Source organism: Macaca nemestrina, chromosome 13 (genome assembly GCF_043159975.1).
Source record: "Macaca nemestrina isolate mMacNem1 chromosome 13, mMacNem.hap1, whole genome shotgun sequence".
Lineage (NCBI taxonomy): Eukaryota > Metazoa > Chordata > Mammalia > Primates > Cercopithecidae > Macaca > Macaca nemestrina.
In genome coordinates this window covers 24,605,277-24,627,679 of record NC_092137.1, presented here as the reverse complement: position 1 = coordinate 24,627,679, position 22,403 = coordinate 24,605,277, and the positions used below count along the sequence as shown (strand labels likewise).

Genomic DNA, 22,403 nt, shown 5'->3' with positions numbered 1-22,403 from the left:
TTTCTCATCTTAGTAATCTGGTATCTGAATGTCCACTTGTTAACTGGATGTTTTCATTTGGATATCCCATTGTCACCTCAAATTAAACATGTATAAAAATGATATACTTTTAAATTTCAGATTTCTGTTAATGATAAATGAGATGAACTGTATTACAGATTAATGTCTTAAAAAACAATTTATCAAACCTTCTATGGGGGCGACTGGAGAGGAAGGAACACACAATAAGGAAAATATAGAAGCCTAGTTAGCCTTTGCAAATTTTACAATTTAAGGTGAACAACCCCAATGCAAGGCAAATATACCAGACTTGCAACAACTACCACAAAACAAAGTCAGAAGACCAACATGGTTTTGCTACCATCCATTCTAAAACTCAAACACAAAATAAAAATAACTGGCTCATTGTATTACTGGAACTAACAAAATATACATCTTGTTTCCCTGTAGAGATTCACAGAAGCATAAATAAGATTAACCAAAGATCACAGAAGAAGTCATTTAATTTCATATAAATGAAATGCATTTTAAAATTTAGTAATCTAAAAATGAAATAATGCAATAAATTTGTAATAATGAAGCATCAATTCTAAACTTTTCTACAAAAGTAGAAACAAAAGAAAGAAGAAAATGCTAAACAAGGAAGTTGAAAGACGTGACTTTAGAATTTGCCCAATTCAAAAGAAAAGAGTTAGCTGATGCTTACTTCATGTTCAGGTACCATTTTTTGTTTCCTTAGCTGCACATCTTTTCAGCCTCCAATGAAATTAGGTTATGTCCATCTAAGAATTTATCCATCTGAAATTCTACTTGTTCTCAAAATAATCCCGGGCCTATGTTTTTTATTATAATGTGCTATAAGTTACAATTCTTTTGTGTCCCTTTCAGGATTGTGAACTCAAAGCCAGTTACTACATCTTTTTATAGTATATATATCCAATATCTAACATAATACCTAAAGGATAGAGAAACTAAATAAATAGGTGATGAATTAAAAACAATTAACCTATCTTACTAATACAACATTGAAGATTTCTAAAACAAAGATATTTAAGTTTGTATGGTTAAATATTTTCTGAAATATTTTTTAAAATCTTTGAAGTTATTTCTTATAATTGAAAAACATGAACTTTCTTGAAATCCTTATTGTCTTACTTTCAATGGGGAAAAAAACAGCAAACTGCCTTCTTGGTCTAGAAATTAGGGAATATTTCTTCTAATTTTGAAAAAGTAAAGATCTACTATTTTGTAAAACAAAACAAAACAAAAACCTGTGATATTTCACAGTACTACAGACCCAAGCCACGCTGCAGTTATATGATCTGAATAATACAATCTCACATATTGAATAATTTTGAGTAATAAATATATCTGGATCTAAAGCAAGATTCCCATACGGTGCTACCCTTAGACTACTAGCTGGAGATTCACAACTGCTATATCTGAGATTCTGGGGCTAGGGAGAACAAACAACAAACAACTCAACAGCAGCCAGACAGGCTGGCCTACTGAAATAAGAGCCAAAAGCTGAAGAACTATGAGACAGTCACCCACAATTTGCTGATAGTATGATTCTGGTATTAACTGCTTCCTGTTTACAAAACACAATAAACAGGGCAATGTAAAACTTCTGATGAGGAAAAACTATTATGTTGTATTTACGTGGAATGGCTTTATATTTGGCAGTTAGGGTACTTAAATGAGGATCATTAAGAAAATAAATGCTGGTTTCAGGAAACCAATTTACATATCGCTGTTTAAAAAGAGGTAAGGTTTCTAAGTAAAAGTACCCTTGTTGATTTAAAAAGAGTTGCTAAATTATACCCAATCTTATGCAATCTTTAGAGAGTAGTTTTAGGAACTAGAAACTACATCTATCTCTGTTCAAACGTACCAGACTAAACCAAACAGGTGAAGGCTAAAGAAATAGAACAGTGCCTTATAATTCAGTTGAATTTAAATTTCTACACAAGAAATCTGTCATTCATTTCTTGGATTTAGCTGAGAACTGCATAATTTTAAAAAGTCCCTGCCAATTAGTTAATAAACATTTCTAATAATATATTTTAAAATGTTTAACAGGCAGTTAGCACAAAGAAGCATTTATATATAGTGAGAAGGATACTTTGAGAGCTAAATATCTCCAAGTTAATAGTTGTATGAAGGGCATCTCACAGGAAAAACATGATAAATAAAGATCTAAACTAGGTAATTTCCATAAAAAATGTTTCTCAAACTAGAGTCCTAAGACATATAAGGGTCTTTGAAACAAGTTTTCATTTTAGCTTTTCATTTCAATGACAACCAAAATCTTTCTCATGTGTTAAGGAAGGATAGGGACTTTAGGATTTTCACTGCCTTTTTAATAACTGAATAATATTCCATTGTTTGGAGATGCCATATTTTGTTTATCCATTCACCAGTGGATGGATATTTAGGTAGTTTTCATTTTTGAATATTATGAATAATGTTGCTGTGAACATTTATGTACAAGTTTTTATGTGGCCATATTTTAAATTCTTGAGTATTTAACTAGGAGTGGAACTGTTGGGTTATACAGTAACTCTTTAACTTTTTGAGGAATTGTGAAAACCAGTTTTCCATAGTAACTACACCATTTGAAATTCCCACCAGTAATGTACAAGGGTTCCAATCTTCCACAACCTCGCCAAATACAGTTATTTCCTGCCTTTAAAAAAATTACAGCCATCCTAGAGGGTGTGAAATGGTATCTCATTATGGTTTTGATTTCTATTTCCCTAATCGCTAATGACACGAAGCATCTTTTCTTGCACTCTTTGGCCATTTGTATGTCTTATTTGGAGACGTGTCTATTCAGTTCCTTTGCCTAGTTTTAAAAAACTATATTTTACTGTGTATATTTAAGATATACAACATGATGTCATGAGATGTGGATACGTAGTAAAATGGTTATTATATATTATAATGGTTATTATATATTTATTATTGTAAATGAACAAATCAAATGAACATATCCATCATCTCCTATAGTTACCCATTTTTTCCCACTATGACAATGGTTTATTCTCTATCTCTGTATATTTGACTTTGTTTTTAAAGATGCCTCATGTAAATGAGATTATATAATATTCTTCTTTCTGTGTCTGACTTATTTCACTTAGCAAAATGTCCTCCAGGCTCACCTATGTTGTGGCTAATGGCAGGATCTCCTCCTTTTTAATGGCTGAATAATATTTCATTGTATATATATGCTACAACTTCTTTATCTATTTGTCCAGTGACCAACTCCTAAGTTGTTTCCATGTCTCAGCTCTTGTGAATAATGCTGCAATGAACATGGAAGTGCAGACAGCTTTATAAGCTGATTTCATCTCTTTTGGGTATACACCCAGAAAAGGTATTGCTGGGTCATATGTTAATTTCCTTAGGAATATCTTTACTGTTTTTCATAATGGCTGCTCCATTCTAAGTTCCCACCGAAAGTGTACATTTTCTCAACACCTTTGCCAACACTTGTTATCTTTTGTCTTTTTGATACAGGTTGAACATCCCAAATCTAAAAATCCCAAACCTAAAATGCTCCAAAATCCAAAAACTTATGAATGCCAACATAACACTCAAAGGAAATGCTCATTGGAGCATTTTGCATTTCAGATTTTGGATGCTCAACTGGTAAGTATAATGCAAATATTCTAAAATCCATAAAAATCCAAAATATGAAACAATCTTGGTCCCCCAAACATTTTTGATAAGGGATACTCAACTTGTAACAGCTATCCTAATAGCTGATAGATGTGAGGTGATATAGCAGCTTTTACTTGCATTTCCTTGATCATTTTATGATGTTGAGCACCTTTCATATACCTGTTGGCCATTTTTATGTCGTCCTTGAAGAAATATCTTTTTGGGTCCTTTGCCTGATCTTTATTTGGGTTATATGTTTTCTTGCTATTGAGTTGTAGGATTTTGGGTTGGGTTTAACTTGTCTTTTTATTGAGTCATAAGAGTGCTTTACATTTGGGATATTAGACCCCTATCAGATACATGACTTACAGATTATTTTCTCCAATTCTGTGGTTTCTCTTTTCATTTTCTTTATAGTATTCTTTAATGAACAAAAGTTTTCAGTTTTAATGAAGTCCAACTTACCTACTTTTTCTTCTTAAATAGGTCCAACGTCTGGTCCCTTTAGGGACAGATACTACTGATTGTTATTTTTCCCGTATATGGGCCATGCATTTTTGTTTCTTCGCAGGCCTCCTAATTTTTGTTGAATGCTAGATATTTTGAAGCTAATGAATAGGTAGTGATTTCCTGAAATCCCTGGAAACAAAAATTCTCTCAAAATCTACAATGCCAGAGGCCCAAATTGAGATGGTAGTTATCCTTGGCCCAGAGAAGAGACCCTGCTCCCCTAAATTTCTACCATAAATCACCTGCCAACGTCTTAACTATTATGGCCAAGAATAAAAAGCAAAATCAAATAAATGGATTCAAAGCAATCAATGAATTCTTAAAAATCAAAACACCATTTAATCTTACTTCATTGATTCTATAAAATACTAGATTTTTCTTAAAGTGCTTTTGTAAAAGAGAATCTTGTGCAGTCTTTTAAATTTATTATGCTAATAATAAAGACATTATCAAGGATTTGGTAATGTAACCTCTAAATGTATCTTAAAGTTTGAAACAATATATTTAATACGTTTGCATTTACCACTAAAAACTTATTCCACAGATAAAGAAATGCCCTTTTTATAAATACTCTTTGCATTAATTTTTTCTAAATACAAAGAGTAAGTTTGAAAAAGTTTATTTTGTTTTCTATTAACAAATACATAAAAAAAGGAAAACCAAATTCGTTTTAAAATCCAGCATTTTCTTCATATTGGCTTCATTTAAAATTTAATTTTAAGATGAAGAATAAACATTTGCCTTATTAAAATATTCCTAGTATACTCATGACTGAGGAAAAATAGCATTGTAACACATATTTGTGGCAGCTATCTTATTAGAACAAATTAGCAAAATAACTCAACATTTCCTTATGAAACTATGAGTCCAGTTATCTTAGAGTGACATAGAGTTATGCAAGTATACTGCACATGTCTTCCAAAATCCACTTTAATTTGTGTTGGTATTTTTTGAGGAAAAATCAGTCTTCCTAACTATAGCTATCTTTAGCTGGTATAAACAAGAATATAAGTACTTAATATTTACTTGCAGGTGTACAGAAGAGTTTTATAAGAGTTTAGCAGAAGCAGCCTTAAAAAAGAAAATGATGATTATTTTGCTTTGTCATTTGCACAGACAAAACTGAGTGATAAAAATTTCGTGTTGCTGGGTGCAGTAACATGTGTCTATAATCCCAACTACTCAGGAGGCTGAAGTGGGAGAATTGTTTGAGCCAGGAATTCAAGTGTGGTCTTGGCTACACAGACAGACTATGTCTCTTAAAAAATAATAATAATAAATTAAAAAATTTTTTAAATTTTTTAAATTTTTTAATGTCTGTCTCTTTTTACCAACCTCTTTCAGAGATTCAGATAATAGTGGGCAGAAAAATAGCTAGAAGCCAGAATCAAAAGAGAATGAAGATCTGCATTAGATACAGATAATCCACAAATGATTATCCAAAACCAAATAACCACATTTATACATAAAATTACTCCAATATCTAAAATAAAGAATTCAGCCCCAGATCAGAAGCTGTTGAATTTTGATAAACTATTTTAGAAACTCATTTCAGAATACAGTATAAATATATATATCTACACCAATAAAAGAAAAATAAATACACTAAAATTTGTTCTTTAATGGTATATGGTAGAAGAAGTACCAAAGTCATAGAGCCAAATGGCTCAAAATAATTTACCAAAACAATGGAATTATATTTTAAAGGTGGTATAAAATGATCAAGTCAGGCAAAACTCCAGTTAACTTCAGGGTCACCCTCCCAACCTGAAAGGGAAAGGGCACAGATAAAATTACAATATGAGGGCCGGGTGTGGTGGCTCACGCCTGTAATCCCAGCGCTTTGGGAGGCTGAGGAGGGTGGATCATGAGGTCAGGAATTCGAGCTCAGCCTGGCCAACATGGTGAAACCCCATCTCTACTAAAAATACAAAAATTAGCCAGGTGTGGTGGCGGATGCCTGTAATCCCAGCTACTAGGGAGGCTGAGGGAGAGAATTGCTTGAACCCAGGAGGCGGAGGATGCAGTGAGCTCAGATTGCGTCATTGCACTCCAGCCTGGACGACAGAGTGAGATTTCGTCTCAAAAAAAAAAAAAAAAAAAAATCACAATATGAGCCAATCTTCATTGACCACATTTATAGAAAAGATACGCATTTTGCAAAGTCCAGCTTAAAACCTAAGTCATCTTACTTGATTCATTTATATTTGGCATTATTTTATTGATATCCATTGAAAAATGAAAAAAAAAAAAATCCCAAGCATTTCATGTAAATGGCTGGTTAAATAGCATCAATATCCTCTTAATGCTAACACTAAATGTGGCTAGCTATATTCCTTCTGCTGCAATGACCAGCTAAAAAGACTAACTTGGAACAAGTGAAACTCAAATTCCATTTTCCAGGGTTCTCAATAGCAAAATAATTATGAAAACAGAATAATAACAATAAAAATAATGCTCATACATTTTAAACTGGAGATGCAGACTTTTAAATTTTTAGAATAAGGACCCCTGCAATAGTCACCCAGTAAAGTACTTCTCAAATATTTAGACTATAGGCCACTTTAGTGGTATAAGCATGCTTATCCTTCCAGTTGCTACTTTCACATTATAAAGTCCATAGTAACAAATGATTTGAGAGAAACAAAATAAAAAGTTTGTAAGTTAAAATATAAGCCCATTAATATTCATCTAACTAAAGGATGTGACAATATTTTATATATATTGAACATGTACTATATGTTTTATATGCATTAATTCACTTATTCCTCACAACTGCCCTATGAAGTATATATTATTTCCATTTTGACAGTTTTATCATACTAATAAACTATGCTCTGATGATGATGATGATGATAATGAATACTAACACTTTAATAAGATTTACTATATGCCAATCACTGTTCTAAGCACCTAACCTATGTTAATTAATTCCCTCATAAACCTTACTAACTCATTTACTCATGAACATCAGGTAGGTAATATTATAATCCATTTTAGTGATGAGAAAACTGAGGCATGGACAAGTTACTTAATCTGCCCAACCACTTAAATGGCAGAGGAAGAAACACGTCTTAGGTAATCTGGTTCCAGAATTTGTATACACTTTAAGTTATATCACTAACCTATAGTCACATAACTAATAAATAGAAAAGTCATCAATATAGCCCCAATCTTTTGGCTTGGCCTCCACATCAAAACATTTCCCTAATATACCCAGTAAGAGACTTACAGAAAAGGTGACATTAAAATATACCACATCTAAAAACTAGGTAGTATGTAAGGTACTCAAATACATAAGCAAAGAATCTTTTCTATTCTTAGTCCAAACATCACATGAAAATAAAGTTATTCATATAGCTAATCGTGACTTACCTTCTATGGTACGCTATAATATAAAACCAATTATTTCTTATAAGATGTCAAGGACTTTAAAATAAAATGCACTGTTCCATCAAAATCAAAAGTTCTGCTTTTGCAAACCCTAATTTTTGTTCCAAAGTTTATAAATCTTGGATTCTAAAATTTTATATATGTGTGTGTGTGTGTGTGTGTGTGTGTGTGTGTGTGTGTGTGTAATTCCTTTCAGTAATATCTAAATTATCTTAGTGATTCTACTTTCTAGAATTTTCCTTGTTCCAGTAGACTGTATCCTGAAAACTCTTTGTAGGCTTTGTTATTTAAGATAAACTTCTCAGTAAAAAAAAAGAAAAAAGAAAAATCCATGAATCTCCATCTCATATCACAGTCTTTTTAGGAAAGAAATAGGTGGAAACAGACAATCCTGAAATGATGACCACTGTACAAAATAGCTGGCCTGTACTCTTCTCCAACGTTATTATCATGGAAGGTCCTATTATGAAAAACAAATAAAAGCTAATAAACTATTCCAGGTTAAAGGAAACCAAACAAATGTGACAACTATGCAATTTATGATTGTGAATCAGACCAACTGTAAAATTTTAATATGAACTATATATTAGATAACAGCAATGTTTCTTGAATTGATTATTATATTGTGGTTAAGTAGGAAATATTTTAGAGTGAAGGATCATGATTGTCTACAACTTTTTCTCAAATGGTTCATCATCATCACTGTAATGGTAAAGGGGGAAGGGGAAAAGGAAAAGTAAATACAGAGAGAGATAAAGCAAATTCCATAAAATGTTTGTAATGGTGAAACTGGGCAATGGGCATGCAGATGTTCAGTCTAGCAATTTTGTAACTATTTGGTACATGTGCAATTGTTTTTAATGTTAAGAAGAAATCGAAAAGATTAAAAAGGTCATAATGAGGAAAATATGACTTTAGAGTCACTCCGTGAACAGTGAGGAAAGACAGACACCAAGCTAATGTTCAGTCACTGCATTATTCTATCAATTTTCTCTCCCTTTCTCTTTCATAAAGTCGAGGTACTAACGTTCCTTTCCTGAAAACTCTTAAAGACATGGCTCTCCTACTTAATTAAAATTTCTCTTTATGATAATACATCCTACTCCGCAAAACTTTCTTTTTTAATCAGAATACTTAATTCATTTATTGCTTCTTAGGGAGAAACAACAGTCTGATTGGAAACAACAGAAAACATAAATTAATACAGGTTGAACATCCCAAGTCCAAAATCCGATACACTCCACAATCTGAAGCTTTTTGAGCACCAATATGATACTCAAAGGAAATGCTCACAGGAGCATGTAGGATTTCAGATTTCGGATGCTCAGCTGATAAGTATACCGCAAATATTTTAAAATCCAAAATATGGAACATTTCTAGCGACAAGCATTTCAGATATGGGGCACTCAACGTGTAAATACAAATGTATCATCAGTTAATAAAAGCCAGAAACCGAGAGTTGTGTTTGCTCTAGAAACTGATGAAAAAAAAAATTTTTTTTTTCAGAGGAGTCTCGCTCTGTCACCCAGGCTGGAGTGCAGTGGCTTGATCTTGGCTCACCGCAAGCTCTGCCTCCCAGGTTCACACCATTCTCCAGCCTCAGCCTCCCAAGTAGCTGGGACTACAGGTGCCTGCCACCACACCGGGGTTTTTTTGGGTATTTTTAGTGGAGATGGGGTTTCACCGTGTTAGCCAGGGTGGTCTCAATCTCCTGACCTCATGATCCACCCGTCTCAGCGTCCCTTGAAGTGCTGGGATTACAGGTGTGAGCCACCACGCCTAGCCAAAACTGATGAAATTTTAAAGAGGCAGAGATAGTAAGATTAGATGAATACCTTCTTAAATAATTTTGTACCTCTAGTCCTTGCTTTAAAGCTCTCTGCCAACTTCCAAACTCACTGTTAATTCCAAACACAGGCATTGTTGGCCAACTAAATTTTACTGCCTTTAACTTCAATGATCTATAAAACCCCACGCTCTAGGTTGACAGGTATCACTTTCCATGGTGACAACTGTCTCCTCCTTTAAAAGTGAATGGGCGTGCAGCTGGGGCACATGGATGAAGAGGATTTCTGGGGTGGTGGTATTGTTCTACTTCTTAATCCAGGCCAATGTTTACACAAATATGTTCAGTACATAATAAAAAGTTATATGCTTATAATTTTTTATTTTTATCTATGTATAATTCAATTAAAAGTCTATTAATTAACACATTTTCTCCTGGAAGTTTTCCCTTACTGATTTATCAGTTTCTGATCACTCTTCAACTCTTTTATCTACTGTCTTGACTTGGTGCATGTTTATTTTTCTACTGCTCCCATTAGCATGTTCATGGATATACAGGTTCTATTCAGCTAGCTCACAAACTCTAAAACAGTAACAATGTAAAAATGCCCATATGGACACTATATATACATAAATTACAAAGGTATATATTATATGGGTATACCTACATACTATACAGGTATACTTATAATTATATAGGTATATATTATGTAATTTTATGCATAAATGTATAAAATTAACTGGATATATGTTAGAAATATACAAAGCAAATCTGGAGATGGTTTACTACAGTTTTTCTGCTGCCATTTTCAATTCAGTAAGGACTTTGAGGGTCTCATCATAAGTGATTTCAACATACACTAAAATAGCTCATAAAGTGTACCCTAGAATTTTCCTATCATTTTCATTTAGGAATGTCAGCACCTGTTTTACACTAACCTTGAAGCATCCCAGATCAAACACATATTTCCATAAAAGATAACAGTCAACAGGTAATCATTTTCCTTCCATACTTTTGCAGAGACAAAGCTCTTTAAAAATAGAACTACAATTCCTACCTGGGAGACTTCTTTGTTCATAATGAATCCTCAAAACAGATATGGTCAAATCTCGTGTTCCAGAGGGTAGCTTCCTGGGGAATGGGATAATGATGTTTTCCAGAGATGGCTCTAGTCTCTTCACTCTCACCTCATTTAAGGCCAATTATATAAACAACTAGAATAAAAAGACAAAAATAAAAGCAGAAGGGATGTTAGATTGCCATTTTATTCTCCAATTAATAATAAAGGTCAGATATGCTAGAAAAAGAAAAAAATGCAACTTTCAGAGTGAAATGGAAAAATATTTCCAAAAGACAATGGATAAAGATCTCATTTTACAGCTTAAGTCCTTTCTGGTGATTAAGTACTCCTGTTTGAGAATGATGCTTAGGTAAAACATAATTGCATTCTACCCTTAAACTTCTGAAAGACTCATTTATATGTCTTTTAAAAGTTGTTTTGGGCTGCATTTGTGTATTTATCCTTTTTCCTACTTACAAATTCTGATTTTTTCATATTTTCAGTTATCACCTAATTCTTTAGTTATGTAACACTCCTATAATATTTTATCTTCAAATTTCTAATTGAAAAAGTTTACAAACATTTTATATTTGTAATACTTCGAAAAGATGGCAGTTGACGTCTGGTTCTAGTAATGATGAACTACCTTATATCGAACTAATTTGCCCACGGATAACAGTTATAAACTCTGGACAAAACATAAAAAACAACTGTTTGAAGAAATTGGAAAGTGACCAAAGCGGACAGAAATTGTAGGGGTTCTGATCATTGAAAGAAAGGAATTATGTTGGGTGAGATACACACTTATGAGACTCTCCTGGAAGGGAACTCTTCCCAGCACTCCCACTTAAGCTCAGAGAGACTAGGTTTAAATGAGAAAACCACAGTCTTATTGGCTTGAGGCATTAAAGAATGTAAATCAGAGCTAAAAGGAAGCTGGAAATTGAGTAGACTAGATTACAGATCTTACTTGAATTTTGCCAGTTTTTGCATGCACTCATTTTTTGTATGTCTTTTTTACAATTCTATGACATTTTAGCACATGTACAGATTCATGTAACTATACCACAATGAGATTCACTGCTCCATCACCACAGGTGAATTGTTTCATGCTGTTTATAATCACATCCCCCTTCCCCTTTCCTTAACTCTTGACAACTGCAATCTGTTCCCTATTTCTATAATTTTTGTCACTTTGAGAATACTACATAAATTGAATCATATAGCATGGAATCTTTTCAAGTTGGCTTTTCTAAATTTATTTTATTTATTTATTTTTATTATACTTTAAGTTCTAGGGTACATGTTCACACAGCATAATGCCCTTGAGATCCAACCAGTTTGGTGCATGTATCAATAGTTCATTCCTTTTTATTGCTCCATGGTACAGTGGTGACACAGTTTTTTTCACTATTTGTCCTGTAAAGTGCATTTGGGTTGTGTTTAGTTTTTGGCTATTATAAATAAAGCTGCTATGAATATTTGTGTACAGGCTTTTGTAAAAACATTCGTTTTCATTTCAATGCCTGGGACTGTAATTGCTGAGTTGTATAGTTAAGTGTATGTTTACTAGCCAGTAATTTAGTTGTCTACTAAAAGATAAATCAATACTCTTCAAAAAGAGTTAACAATCCACAATGTCATCCACAACATCCAGTATGCAATAAAAAATTACTAAACATGCAAAGAAGCTAGAAAATATAACTCCAGATCAGGAGAAAAGGTGGTCGACAGCAGCACACCACAAGTTGATTTAGGTGTTGGAAATACCTAACAAAGATGTGAATGTAGCTATTATAAATATGTTTAAAGATTTTAAATATAAATGTATATTTTATTTATATATAATGGGTAAACACACGAGAAATACTGGCAGCAAATGGAAACTGAGAAAGAAATAAATGGAAGTTCAAGAGCTAGATCATTCAATAGCAAATTTCAAGATTCACTGGCCAGACTTAACAACAGTAGATTTGTGACAGCAGAAAAACAAGTCAGTGAACTTGAAATGAAAATAATACCAAGTCTGAAGAAGAAAAAGAAACCACACAACCACACATACCCCTTCTATAATCTGGAGAAAACACACACACACACACACACACACACACACACACACACACACACACACGCCTTCTGTAATCTGTTGGCAATACCAAGCATGTAATTGATGAGAGGAGAAAGATACTGGGGCAGAAATAGTATTATGCGGAAATAATGATTGAAAATTTTCAAAATTTGGTGAAAAATAAACTGTCAGATCCAGTGTGTCTCAATAAATCCCACTCAGAATAAATACAGAGACACCAACTCTGGCAAAGTCGAGTCAAACCACTAAAAAAAAATTAACATAAAATTTTGAAACTAGCTTGGTCAAGGTAGCACATCACATACAAGAAAACAAAGATATAAATGGTAACTGATTTCTCACTGGTAACAACAGAGGCAAGAAGATAATGGAATAATTTCTTCCATTAAAATACTGAAGGCAGGGTAGCCCTATCAACTCACAATTCTATATCCAGCAAAAATATCCTTCAAAAAACTGAAGGCAAAATTAAAAACACTTTAACATAACCAAACATAATCTGCTGTAAGATTAATATATAAGAAATACTAAAGGAACTTTTTCAGGCTAAAGAGAAATGATGCTAGGTAAAGTCAGATCTACAAAACAGAAGCAAAAGCATCAGAAATCATAAATACAAGGGTAAATAAAAAGGACTATGTATTTTTTACTCTTTAAAAGATGTATGTATTCTTTCTTTAAAAGATAAGTGATTATATAAAATATATTTAAAAATATAAAATATTGTGGCATTTGTAATGTATTAAATGTTAATTATATTACAATAATAACACAAAGGATGGGAAGGTATAAATGCAATTATACTGTTGCAAGTCTCTTAAATTTCACTATTACAACATTAACTATAAATAAATTTATAAATTAAGGATATATATTGTAATTCCTAGAGCAGCCACTTAAAAATTATAAAAGAGTAGTGTTCAAAAGGTTATAAGGAATTTGAAAATATAAGAAAGTATAGCTAAAAAGTTAACAGGAATTATCAGTACTCTACTAAAAAATATTTGGTTAACCCAAAAGAAGGCACGAAAATAGGAAAAGAAGAACAAGGAACAAATGGTATCTTAAACCCAACCATATTAATTACATTGAATATAAAATAACTAAACATTACAATTAAAAGATGGAAACTAGAGAAAAAGCAAACCCACACTATAAGCTGTCAATAAGAGATATAGTTTAAATATAAAGACACAAACAGGTTGAAAGTTTAAAAAATGGAAAAGAATATATTACACAAACAGCAAACATAAGAAAGCAATATAAATATCAGCAAAAGTAGACTTCAGGACTAGGAATGTAACTAAAGATAAAAAGGGAAGTTTCATAAAAGAGTCAATGCATCAGGAAGACAGAATCATAATTTTAAAGAAATTTTTAATTGTTTTAGAGACGGGGTCTTGCCCAGGCTGGTCTTGAGCTCCCAGGCTTAAGTGATCCTCCTACTATGGCCTCCCAAAGTGCTAGGATTATAGGTGTGAGCCACCATGCCCAGAATCATAAGTTATGCAAATAATAACAGAGCTTCAAAATAAATGAAGCATAAACTAACAGAACTTAAAAGAGAAATAGAAAACTCCATTCATATCATTGAAGATTTTAACATTCCTCTCTCCATAATAGATTTTTAAAAACCAGTAAGGAAATAGGAGATTTGACGAACAGTGATAACTAGCTTGTCCTAAATGAACATTCATAGAACAGTACATCCAACAACTGGCAAATGTACATTTATTTGCAAGTGCACACGAAACTATTATTCAACATGAAACAAATGGTGAACCATTTTTTATATAACACATTTCTAAAGATTGAAATCTTAAAGGGTATGTTCTCTCACTACTATGGAATTAGAAACCATTAACATATCCAGAAAAGTCTTAAACAGGTAGAAATTTGACAACATACCTGTTAATGACCTACAGTGAAAGAAGAAAATGCAATGGAAATTAGAAAACAAGTGAAACTGAAATAAAGTAAACAAATGACATCAACATTAGTTGAATGACTCTGAAGCTGCATTTATACTCTGCATACACACACACACACACACATTTTTTTTTTTTTTTTTTTTTTTTTGAGACAGAGTCTCGCATTGTCGCCTGGACTGGAGTGGAGCGACACGATCTCGGCTCACTGCAACCTCCGCTTTTCAGGTTCAAGCGATTCTTCTGCCTCAGCCTCCCAAGTAGCTGGGATTACAGATGCCCATCACCACGCCTGGCTAAATTTTTGTATTTTTAGTAGAGGCAGGCTTTCATTATGTTGGTCAGGCTGGTCTTGAACTCCTGACCTCATGATTCACCTGCCTCGGCCTCCCAAAGTGCTGGGATTACAGGCGTGAGCCACCATGCCCGGCCTATACTCTGCTTACAGTTTTTAAAAAGTTCAAAATCACAGATATAAACTAAAAATAATACATTTAATATTATAATCAATGGAATAAATATGGACAACTGAAAAAAACTAAAACTAAAAGTTGTTTTTTTGAAAAGGTAAAAAATTGATAAAACTTTAGCAAGATTGATCAAGAAAAAGTTACCAACACAAATTACTAATACTAGAAATGTGACGGATGTCACCACAGATCGTACAAATATAGTGTTCTGAACATTTTACAAATCAACTCAGTAACTGACATAAAATGAAAAATCTCAAGAAATTAAATTTTTTATTTTATTTTATTTATTTATTTTAATTTATTTTTTATTATTATTATACTTTAAGTTGTAGGGTACATGAGCATAACGTGCAGGTTTGTTACATATGTATACTTGTGCCATGTTGCTGTGCTGCACCCATCAACTCATCAGCACCCATCAACTCGTCATTTACATCAGGTATAACTCCCAATGCAATCTCTCCCCCCTACTCCCTCCCCATGATAGGCCCCCGTGTGTGATGTTCCCCTTCCCGAGTCCAAGTGATCTCATTGTTCAGTTCCCACCTATGAGTGAGAACATGCGGTGTTTGGTTTTCTGTTCTTGTGATAGTTTGCTAAGAATGATGGTTTCCAGCTGCATCCATGTCCCTACAAAGGACACAAACTCATCCTTTTTTATGGCTGCATAGTATTCCATGGTGTATATGTGCCACATTTTCTTAATCCAGTCTGTCACTGATGGACATTTGGGTTGATTCCAAGTCTTGGCTATTGTGAATAGTGCCGCAATAAACATACGTGTGCATGTGTCTTTATAGCAGCATGATTTATAATCCTGCGGGTATATACCCAGTAATGGGATGGCTGGGTCATATGGTACATCTAGTTCTAGATCCTTGAGGAATCACCATACTGTTTTCCATAATGGTTGAACTAGTTTACAATCCCACCAACAGTGTAAAAGTGTTCCTATTTCTCCACATCCTCTCCAGCACCTGTTGTCTCCTGACTTTTTAATGATCGCCTTTCTAACTGGTGTGAGATGGTATCTCATTGTGGTTTTGACTTGCATTTCTCTGATGGCCAGTGATGATGAGCATTTTTTCATGTGTCTGTTGGCTGTATGAATGTCTTCTTTTGAGAAATGTCTGTTCATATCCTTTGCCCACTTTTTGATGGGGTTCAGCAAAGTCTCAGGATACAAAATTAATGTGCAAAAATCACAAGCACTCGTATACACCAGTAACAGACAAACAGAGAGCCAAATCAGGAATGAACTTCCATTCACAATTGCTTCAAAGAGAATAAAATACCTAGGAATCCAACTTACAAGGGATGTAAAGGACCTCTTCAAGGAGAACTACAAACCACTGCTCAGTGAAATAAAAGAGGACACAAACAAATGGAAGAACATACCATGCTCATGGATAGGAAGAATCAATATCGTGAAAATGGCCATACTGCCCAAGGTTATTTATAGATTCAATGCCATCCCCATCAAGCTACCAATGAGTTTCTTCACAGAATTGGAAAAAACTGCTTTAAAGTTCATATGGAACCAAAAAAGAGCCCACATTGCCAAGACAATCCTAAGTCAAAAGAACAAAGCTGGAGGCATCACGCTACCTGACTTCAAACTATACAAGGCTGCAGTAACCAAAACAGCATGGTACTGGTACCAAAACAGAGATATAGACCAATGGAACAGAACAGAGTCCTCAGAAATAATACCACACATCTACAGCCATCTGATCTTTGACAAACCTGAGAGAAACAAGAAATGGGGAAAGGATTCCCTATTTAATAAATGGTGCTGGGAAAATTGGCTAGCCATAAGTAGAAAGCTGAAACTGGATCCTTTCCTTACTCCTTATACGAAAATTAATTCAAGATGGATTAGAGACTTAAATGTTAGACCTAATACCATAAAAACCCTAGAGGAAAACCTAGGTAGTACCATTCAGGACATAGGCATGGGCAAAGACTTCATGTCTAAAACACCAAAAGCAACGGCAGCAAAAGCCAAAATTGACAAATGGGATCTCATTAAACTAAAGAGCTTCTGCACAGCAAAAGAAACTACCATCAGAGTGAACAGGCAACCTACAGAATGGGAGAAAATTTTTGCAATCTACTCATCTGACAAAGGGCTAATATCCAGAACCTACAAAGAACTCAAACAAATTTATTTTATTTATTAAAATAACCACAGAAAGAAACAGACTGTATGTATTAAATACATTTGTAATTAAAAACAAAACAAAACTCCAGGTCCAAATGGCATCACAGGTAAGCTGCATCCAACATTTAAGGAAGTAATAACAGCAATCTTATACACTTCCAGGGAAGTAGGAGAGGGATATTTCCCAATGTGTTTTATTAGGCTAGCAGAACCCTAATACTCAGATCTGGCAAAGATATTAACAGAAAAGAAAATCAGCCTCATGAGTACAGATTTATAAAAAAAAAAAAAAAATTGAATCCAGACATATATAAGAATAGACTATTATCAAGTGGTATACCCAAGGATTTAAAATTCAAAAACCAATCTTCTGATGGAGATTAACATCCAGAATATACAAGGAACTCAACAGCTACAACAACAACAATCCGATTTAAAAAATGGGCAAATAATCTGAACAGGCATTTCTCAAAAGACATACAAATGGCCAAAAGAAGTCATACAAATATATGAAAACATGTTCAACATCATTAATCATCAGGGAGATACAAATCAAAACCACAATGAGGTAATCATCTCATCCCAGTTAGGATGATAGCTATTATCAAAAAGACAAAAAATAACAAATGCTGATGAGGATGTGGAGAAAAGAGAACTCTTAAACACTGTTGGTGGGAATGTAAACCAGTACAACCACTATGGAGAACAGTATGGAGGTTCCTCAAAAGAAAAGAAACTACAAATAGAACTACCATATAATACAGCAATCCTACTACTTGGCATTTAGCCAAAGAAAAGGAAATCAGTATATCAAAGAGACATGTGCACTACCATGTTGACTGCAACACTATTTACAATAGCTAAGATATGGAATCAACCTGGGTGTCTAACAACAGATGAATGGATAAAGAAAATGTAGCATAGATACATAATAGAGTACTATTCAGCCATAAAAAAGAATGAAATCCTGCTATTCATGGCAATGTGACTGGAATTGGAAGAAATAAGCCAGAAACAGAAAATTAAGCATCACATGTTCTCACTCCTATGTGGAAGCTTAAAAAAAAAAAAAAAGTTGATCTCATAGAAATAAAAGTAGAATATAAGATACTAGAGGCTGGGAAGCGTAGGGGGAAGAGGGATAAGGAGAGAGAGAGATTTGTTGAAGGATACAAAATTATAGCTAGATAGGAGGAATAAGTCCTAGTGTTCTATACCACTGTTGGATAACTACAGTAAACAATATATTGTGTAGTTTCAGCCGGGTGCAGTGGCTCACGCCTGTAATCCCAGCACTTTGGGAGGCCGAGGCGGGTGGATCACCTGAGGTCGGGAGTTCAAGATCAGCCTGACCAACATGGAGAAACCCTGTCTTTACTAAAAAATACAAAATTAGCCACACGTGGTGTCGTACGCCTGTAATTCCAGCTACTTGGGAGGCTGAGGCAAGAGAATGGCTTGAACCGGAAGGTGGAGGTGGCGGTGAGCCGAGATCACGCCATTGCACTCCAGCCTGGGCAACAAGAGCAAAACTCCACCTGAAAAAACAAAACAAAACAGAAAACCCCAATATATTTTATAGTTTTGAACAGCTAGAAGGAAGATAATGAATGCGTACAACATAAAGAAATGATAAATGTGTGAGATGATGGATAGGCTATTAATAATTACCCTGAGCTGATCACCATACATTATATGTATCAGACATCACTATCTATCCCATAAATATGTACAATCATTATTTGTAAATTTAAAAATTAACATAAAAAATTTAAATCTAAATAATTTACCATATTAACAGAATCTTAAAAAAAATCCCAATGGATGCGGAAAAAGCATCTGAGAAAAATCAGCACCCATTCATGATAAAACTCTCAGTAAGCTGAAAGTTAAAAGTTATTCCTTCAATCTGATAAGGAGGATAAATGAAAAACCTACAGCTAGTACTTTATACAATGGTAAAATATTGCAAGTTCTCATAATACTGTGTTCAAGTCAAGAATGTTCACTCTCCCCACTTCTATTCATCATTGTGTTGAATATAGTGGAGCTCCTACTTAGAGCAAAAAGGCCAGAAAAAGAAATAAAAGTTAGGGAAGAAAGAATTAAAATTGTCTTTATTTACTTAAAAATGAATTTTTGGTCAATAATTTTAAGGAATCTGAGAACCAATTATTAGAATTAGGCGAATTTGGCAAGGTGAATATACTATACAAAGGTGAATACAATAAAGTGAATTTAGTAAGGTGAATTCACAAGGTGAATATACAAATATCAATTGTTTCTATACAAATGTAGCAAACAATTGGAAAATAACATTTAAAAACAATTTTATTTTTTATTTATAATAGCATCAAAAGCAAAATACTTAGGAATTAATTTAATAAAACCTACGGCAAGACTTAAAACTTTGCTGAAAGACACAAAAAGAGATCTAAAAAACACTGATTTAACATGTTCATGGGTTTAAAGACTGAATAGTGTGAAGATGTTAGTCCACTCCCAGATTAATTTATATATTCAAAAAGAAAATGAATGGTTTACTTTATGCATATCTGATGTATTTTACTATCAATAAATACAAACCTATTTTTAACAATACATTTGTAATTGTTTTTTAATGTCTGTTTTGGGTTTTTGCTTTTTATAAAAAAACTATATTTTCTCTAAATCATGATGATTTCCCCAATGGTGAATTCCATATTAAGGTGGAATGTTTAATGTTAGCAAACTGAATTGCTCCTATCAACTGGATCCTGACCTCTTACTGCCCCTCCCAATTCAATGCTTTTTATATTTTCAGTATTTTTTTCTTTCCTTGACTTAAACTCATACTTCGAAAACTCAAAGAAACTTAAACTTCCAGCTCTTCATATTGGCTTATAGTTAAACTATTAAAGAAAGGGATTTATAGTTAGATTAGCCCATTGTTCTCATTGTATATGTCTAGTTTACCTGCATTTGTAATAAAGTTAATGCCCTGAAACATTTCATAGGGGATGATATTCCTTTTGATTACTACTTTGTAATTGATAAGTAGTCATTATATATGGCAAAGATAGTCATCCACAAACCCAGGTTCTGTCTTCTTATTTGACTTCCAAGAAAAGGCACTCCCGAAAATCATTTGTGTACTTTACCATGTTAGCTAAATAATACCACCATCTTTTATAAAACCTGAGAGTTTTCATGAGTACATTATTTATTTAGAGTACTTTTGCAAAACCAAACAGTAACTAAAGTCAGATGGATTCCTACTAATGATTCAGGGTCCCCAGAACAGCTTGCTCATACTGACGAACTCATGGCCAGTCATGCAAGGGAACAGGGAAACCATGCTGATGGGAGGCTGAGTACAGTCACTTAGGGACTGCACGAAGGCAGAAAAGTACATGATGAATCCATATTCAAAAAAGATATGCAGATGGTGAGAAGTGAAAAATATAAAAACCAAGAGATAGGTGACACATAGAGACCAAAAAAGGAGAACTATGAAGGAATAGGGGGGAAAGAATGATGCAGATCATCTGATGTTTGTTATTATGGAATCAGTAAGATTATTCTTCTAAATATTATTAATTATTACATGACTACTACATGATCACCTGTGCAATCCAGAGTTCAATATTTTGAAAGTGTTTTCTAGGACAGGTACAGGGTACCTCACACCTGTAATCCCAACATTTTGGGAGGCCCAAGCAGGAAGATCACTTGAGGCCAGGAGTTTGAGAACAGCCTGGGCAACAAAGTGAGGCCCGGTCTCTACAAAACAATTTAAAAATAAGCCAGGCAAGGTGGTGTGTGCCTGTAGTCCTGGCTACTCAGTTGAGGGGCTGAAATGGGAGCATCGCTTGGGCCCAGGAGTTGAAGGCTGCTGCAAGCTATGATTGTGCCACTGCACTCCAGCCTGGGCGAAAGAGCATGATCTTGTCTCGGTGGTGGGGGCGGGGTGGGGGGGCGGTGTTCCTCCCCTAGGAATCCAGGGTAGGAGACCTGAGACAGATGGAGCAAATCCTTAATAAACCCCCACAGCTATTGGACATGTCTGAAGCTTCCAATTCCTAGTTTTAAATTGTCTCTCATGGGTAAAGGCCCTTCTATCTTCATTGTCTGCTTCTGATGCGGGATTTTGTCATATGTACTGGCTAATGCAGTACCTCAATTCCCATTTAAGAATCAGATGAGAAAGCAAGGTGACAGAAGACTGCCTATAACGTACCTAACACATAAAAGGAGTAAAAAGGAAATCTAGAAAACACTCTTGCTTTGTTATTTTGGAGTTAGGCAAAGGGCCAGAATTTAAAGCTATAAAGAAAAACACAACAACTAAATACCTATAGATCTATTACTCAGAAGTAACAACAGTAAACATTGTGATATATTTATTTATTTATTTATTTTTTTTTTTTTTTTGAGACGGAGTCACGCTCTGTCACCCAGGCTGGAGTGCAGTGGCCGGATCTCAGCTCAGTGCAAGCTCCTCCTCTCGGGTTCACGCCATTCTCCTGCCTCAGCCTCCCAAGTAGCTGGGACTACAGGCACCTGCCACTTCGCCCGGCTAGTTTTTTGTATTTTTTAGTAGAGACGGGGTTTCACCGTATTAGCCAGGATGGTCTCCATCTCCTGACCTCATGATCCGCCCGTCTCGGCCTCCCAAAGTGCTGGGATTACAGGCTTGAGCCACCGCGCCCGGCCTATTTATTTTCTTTTTAAAGAAATGAAGCATCACCAATAAAGCTAAAGTCCCCACACTCAGAGCCCACCCTGTTCCTTCCCCCTCCCCTTGATAGAGGTAACCATTATTATGAATTTGGTACATATCCTTTTGGTCAATTTTTTATATCATTTTTAGACATACATATATCCATAAACAATGTAATGTTTTATGTTTTGAAATACACGTTTAAAATGTATATATACCACACATATTCTGCATTTTGCTGACTTCATACATTATGTTTTGGAGTTCTATCCATGTTGAAGTATGCATGTGTTCTGTTCATATATGTATGTGAATATACCACATCTTAGCCATTTCTGTATTTAGGTTGTCCATAGTTTTTATTATTACAAATAATGGCTCAATGAATGTTCTTACACACAGCATCTTGTTCAGATCTTTATATGCATAAGTACAAGAATTTCTAATGGCAATATCCAGAAGTAGAATTTCTAGATTGTAATATTTGCATATGTACAACTCCACTTGCCATCTGGCAAACCGTTTACCAAAATAATTGTTTCAGACTTCCACCAGAGTGTGGTTTGAGAGAGCCATTTTCCCCATATCCTTCCCAATTCTTGATATAATTAATTTTTTTACCCTATCAAATG

At 34.2% G+C, this 22,403-nt stretch overlaps 1 protein-coding gene across 4 annotated transcripts in view; it reads right to left on the bottom strand.

Annotated features, from left to right (window-relative positions):
• The window catches only part of LOC105479814 (nuclear receptor coactivator 1), a 161,876-nt gene that overhangs the window by 119,832 nt on the left and 19,641 nt on the right, over positions 1-22,403 (bottom strand). For all 4 annotated transcript variants that reach the window (XM_071076293.1, XM_071076294.1, XM_071076296.1 and 1 more), the window contains exon 2: positions 10,413-10,569. The gene's annotated coding sequence lies outside the window, so the exon portion shown is untranslated. The remainder of the gene's footprint in view (positions 1-10,412; positions 10,570-22,403) is intronic.